This window comes from Solanum lycopersicum, chromosome 1 (assembly GCF_036512215.1).
Source record: "Solanum lycopersicum chromosome 1, SLM_r2.1".
Lineage (NCBI taxonomy): Eukaryota > Viridiplantae > Streptophyta > Magnoliopsida > Solanales > Solanaceae > Solanum > Solanum lycopersicum.
The window spans coordinates 91011901-91018198 of NC_090800.1; positions in this window are offsets into that span (position 1 = coordinate 91011901).

Below are 6298 nucleotides of genomic sequence, written 5' to 3' on the forward strand. Positions count from 1 at the left end.
TTGAGGGTTTAACAAACATGTCTTTTTTTAACACTGTCGAGTTATCCCTATTTTTCACTATCACTTCAGAAATAATATCAAACACTCGTAAAGTCCGCCCGAAGAAAAACAAATCTAATGCTACAAAAGTTTTGAGTAAATGATTTTAGGGCAATTCATTATTGATATAAATTAAAAGAAAAAGATTTTTAAACAGTATATAATTAAAAAAATATGATAAACTACGGAATATATTGAATTGGAACATTTAAGATAAGATCATCGCCCTACTTTTTTTTTTTTTTTCAGTTTCCCCTTTTTGACGTTACAAAATTTTGACTTTCTAAACTTATTTATTTAATAGTTGCTCGTATATTTTGGACATGGGAGATATTACAAGTTTCGTACATCATTTTGCATGTGTAATTAAGTCTCGATGTGTGATATAATAACTATATATTTATATCGTTATTTTGTATATGTTACCCGTTAAAGTTAGAATAATGTGGAAAATATTGTTCTTTATAATATTTTTTAAACGGTGAGATCATAGCAAGCAATTCAAACTAATGCTAGAATAAAACATTTACCTTATTTTAAAGGAAATTTAAAACTTGAACAAAAATTTGAGGTGCATTGGTGGGAGTAAGAGGAGTATTTAATAGGGTCATCGGGTTCACGTGAATCCATACTCCCCTCTCGAGATTATATTTAGTAGTGTTATATTTTTTTAAAAATATTGAAATATAGATGTGTGAACCCACACTTGAAGTATCACATTTTGACCGGGTGTACCTCTCTCCGCAAGGTTAGATATATGATTTTTATATTTATTTTGTTTTTATTCTTCTTTCTAAAATTAGATAACACTTCTCTAAGTGGTAACCAATCAAATTTACATGATAGTTCAGGGCTCCAAGGTGGATTTCAGACATCGAATAGGGAATCCAAAAGAAAAAAAAAATTGAATGAAAAAGTTATCCTACAATATATTTGTATAGTACTATTTGAATATATTAGCATTAATTTCGGATAGCTCGTAGAAAATTACTTTCTCAAATAATGTCAAACTCGATTATAATGTTTGTTCATATATTTTCAATCTTAGGGATAAAATATTATCTTAGGGATGAAATATTAGGGTATCCTCTAATCTTACAATAGTTTACCATTTTCAAATCTGTGTAACATCTTTTTTCATTAAGTTTTAAATTTGTTTGAAATAATATTTTAACTGTAGTCTAAAAGATCTATAAATTAATAGGAAAACACACACACAAAAAAAAAGTAATAGTGAACAGTCTCCCAAAAAGATCTGTAGAAAAATGACACTGAGGGGAGTGTTTATTTCAGGCTTGGACCATCATAAGAAACTTAACATAAGACTCATGTTGGGCCTAAAATGAGATTAGATTTGAAACGGTCCACGATCATTGAATTGACATAAAGTGGGCTTATTCCAATGAACATTAAAATGACACTATTTTGAAGTGGTCCACCGTCCGAGCCTTAATAGTCGTTTGATAAGATGTATAAATAACAATAATTTTAAATTCGAATTCATAAACAAATTTATAAACTCGTTAAATTTTTCTCTTTAGTTACCTCAACTAGGTCATTTCCCTATTGAATCATTGAACCATCCATAATTTGTTTCTTTTAAACATTGTTGACTGATTTTTATCGACTTTTCTATTGTAAATGCCTTTAATTGTGTTCGTATTGTAATAATTTGGATTGAAAGAATGAAAGACAAACTGTGTTTTGTAGGTTTCTCTTTTTCTTTTAGTTTATTTTTAAATAAATGATCAAAATAGTCCGTAATATATTGACTTACATTGATTTGGTCCCTCGTATATTTTAAAAACTTATCAATTTAGTTCTCGCTTTCTGGACTGGTAGGATCCAACTAGGCCTCTTTAGCAGCTTCAAGTAGTCGACCAATGAGATCAACTCCAACGATGCCAGCTAGTGTATAAACAAGGCATATTGTATCTTTACGATGTTTTAGCTATATTATCTCAATGATCCTATCAAAATTCACGTTAAAGACACATTTTTAGGTTGAACTCGTGATCTAATATTTTGGTGACCAGGATCAAAGACATTATTTTCTCCAATTCTTTGCACAATAATCAGTTGTTAGTTACATGACGTGAAAAGTAGATTTGTCCAATTAATTCATTGAGCAGATAGGATCGTCAGCCTCTCTTTATATTACTATGTCTTGTCTAACCAATTTATATTCTACGTCGAAAGATGAATACAAAAGTGTTATAATTGCAACACTTGGACCATTTAATCCTTATTTACAATAAACTTCCCCTGCTTTCTGGGAAATTTTTAACACACGTAAGTGAATTTGCATTACCAATGGAAATGTACAAATACATTTGCCAAATAAAGCGGTTTGGTGAGTCTGTGACGCATAGCCAAATCATAAATAACCAAAAAAAGATTTCATAACTGTACCTATGAATAGTACAACAGAAGCAATGTGTTCTGTACACTTGCTCTTGTTGGACCAAGTGGATGTGGAAAGAGCAGAGTCATTGCACTTATAGAGCCGAATCATAAATGGCAAGGATGTGTTGAATCACCAGCGAAGCTGTTTAAGAGACCACTGAGACAAATAACAAAAAAATCGCAAATGCATTGACAAACCCAACTAAATAAATTCATTTGTTACATAATCTTCAACGAAAGAAAACATAATCCAAATACTAAGTAAGTAGTAAAGTAGGTGAGATGACGCTCTCTGCATAAACAATTCCTCTCTTAATAGTATCGCATTCACGGCATAAATTAAATGGTCTTCCACTTGTCATGAAATTAGAACAACAATATCCGAAACGTTGGAAGTGTAGTAACACTTCACAATCCGCAAACATATATATTGGCCGGGCCGAAACAAAAAGATCGATATCTTGTATTTTAACGAAGTTAGTCCAAGATTCCCTCACACCATATATAATGCTTCATTACCCACAACTTAAAAATGCGCCTTCGGTATATTGTTATATGTAGAATAAAAGCAAAGCATTCCTCTCAATACTGAAACACCATGATCGACGACCAAGTATAGGGAGCATAGATCATACATTTGCTTCAATAACGGTACCTCTCCATACATCTCATTTGAAATATTTAATGAAACGGTAGTATAATATCCAGAAGGTGACTTACCAAGCCAATGAAATAGTATTGGCTTATTCGAAATTCTTGACGGGGAAGTAGTATTGGTTCTATTGGGGATGGGTTCCACAACAAAAGTTCTTCATAGAATATTCTGGAGAAACACGAATAAGAACCAATCCATCACAAGAACAGAATATTCTGGCATCCACTGGATTGCAGCTCGTAGGCCAATCAAGCTTTTGTTTGTCCTGAACCATCGATAAAGAAGAAGAATAGAAGTTATAGGTATCATCCTTGGTAAGTAACCTTTTTTTTTGGAAATTTAAAGTAAGGATCGTCAATTATTTATTTCCAAAATTTTGAAACAAATCGAAGAAGAGAGCGCATAGGTAACCTGCGGAGGATGTCCATCATTATTTCGGGGAAATAAATTCTTTGGACCTAGATTGGACAATACATGGAGTATAGTATATATCAAAATGTAGAACAAATATTTAAAAAGACTATAGTTAGTTAGTTCAAAACAAACAGAATGGTAGTTTTTTATGTTCAAATTGTATGTCCAAGTAAAAGTATGTGATGTAATTTAGATATAAGAATTGAATTGAGAAGTGACCTGATGAATCTCCATCTGGAATACAACATAAAAATGGAATTTCGGGAGGGATTTTGATCCATTTCGTGACTGTATACAGTGTATACCGATTCTGTATATCACTTCATATCCTGCATATTTCATGTATAGCTCTCCATGCGGAGTGTATACAACCCTTAATTTCTTCTCCAAACACTTGAATTATCTGCTTCTTAGCCCTGTAATTCGGTTTATACTCGAGAAAAATGAGATTTGAGCCTCCTTGACTCAAGATGAAATGCACGGGAGTAAATGAAAGAGTCCAAAGGATTCATTCACAAGCTTACGCAAGAAAAGACGAAAGAACGAAAAATTAGCACATGAATAAAAGTAAAGTGATTCAAATAAAATCACCAACCAAATTAAACAAATAAAATAATAATATTTAAGCAAAATGAGATCTCCATGGCGAAGGAGTTGATTTCTCTGTTATTTCATATTTTGTTTTAATTAAATGCTCAAATCAGTTTATTGTAGTTTGATGTCCATGTTTGAGTTCTTCCTTTATATTACCTGTCTGAACTACAAGAGTTTGAGCTTTCATTGCTGCCGGTATATGTCATTTTTGTTTTTTCAGAGAACTGAATGAATCTCTGTCTCAATCAGTTTGAAATAGTTTAAGTGTTTAGTTTGGTTTCAACTTTGAGCATGTTAGTTATACATGCCCATTTTCTTCATTGTTTGTGTTTTAATCGCCTTCTTGTCGTTGTGATTATGTGTTAGCAGACCCTAATCAATGTTAGAATATCTAATAATACTTGGAGCTATTCTCCCAACTGAAATGTCTCCTTTGTCTTGTATATTTCAGCTAGCAATTATAGTCGTGACTCATCATAATCTTGTTGGGATTTAGCTCCCTTGTTTACTGTTTTCAGTTCTAAGTGTTTAAAGATTTGAGTTGCCTTTTTGACCAGTTGAATGTATCCTTTAAGACATTCTAAGTATATTGCATGAGCTTATCTTTTGAGATTGTTTCATGTAATTTAAGTCTTCCACTAGAGTTCACTTGGGACCAACAATGATTCAGAGTGTCAATTCCGCTTAGGATGTAGGCTCGAGGAGTGACAATTTATCCCTTTTCAATAGAAATTATAAATTACTCTGGTGGTAGGCAACACAAATTAAGCCTCTTTGCTTCTTTGATGTGATATTTTATCCCTTCTCAATACAAATTAGTGTGAAATTTATATTCATATGCATTTGTTATAAGAAAATTATATTGTACATTATTTTTTGTTTTAATTAATTTTTTAACATCACTATATTTACCCAATTTAAAAATTATAAAGCTGTTTGATGTAATAAGAATCCTAACAAAATTAGGAAGTAGCTTATTTTTAGCAAAACAAGTACCGCCGTGTTTTTGGCAAAGAAAAGAAAACAGAAATCATTAAAACTGCCTTAATTTTTGGAAAACAAAAAGTTCAGTTATTTTTGGCAAAGTAAAAATGTAATAGGAATCCTAACAAACCTTTTTGTACCGGGAAACAACTAGTATATGAATTGAGTCATTATATAAAGAGAGGGATATTACGACTGAAATCAAAAAGATCATCATGGAGACGAACTACTATTCATCAATGTTATCAGTCAGGGATGAAGAGAGTGACAAAAAATATTTGTCATCAATCACTTCCAAGCAACAAATTCAACATAACACTAGTACCAATACTAGAAGCGACAAGTTGAAAAAGCGTCCATCCTGTATTATTGATAGTAAGTGTGTGCCTGTAGACAGAAACATTTGCATCCATCTTCCTCAAGACCTTCAAAGGGAAATTTCTCGTTATCTAATTTCTCAAGAAGCATACATGAATTTCCGTTTGGTGTGTAAATTATGGAGATCCATTGCTCCTCCACTACATTGGAATGTGGTTGTTGATGATCATGCAACTCCTTCTTATAATCAAGACTCTGTGTGGCTTTTATCTCTAAACCAAAACGATGGATTGTGCACCTTTAGTAATTTCAACGGCTATATGATCAACAACGATTTAGTAGGATGTGAAATTCGTTATGCAAAAGATGGATGGCTTCTTGTGTCGAAGGGAAAGTCTCTCTTCTTACTCGAGCCTTCTGGGAAGCAAATAATCCACCTTCCACAAAAAACAGATGAATATTTCTGTGACATTATGTCATTCTCAGCTTCTCCAACTAATTAAATTTTCAATCTAAGAAATTATGTATTTTTTATTTTTGGTAAGACAAATAAAAATCCTAATTAAATTTGTACAATTAATTTATAATTCAAGTTACCATATAACACTATGTTATTATTTTTATTTTAATATTAATAATATTAAAATATATTAATTAAAAAAATTAAATATTTCCAAAAATAAAATGTCCGTGTAATTTTTTTGTCCACCGTCGGTGGATAGCAGTTAAACTCTTAGACAAAAATAATAAATAAATGAAGAATATGAAAAAAAAAATATTAAAGTTCGCAAACCATGTAGAAAGAATTAATAACTAAAGTTCTTATCATGTGATTGAACATCAATGAATTTAAATTTGTGAAGCTAGAGAGTCATTCTTTAATAACAA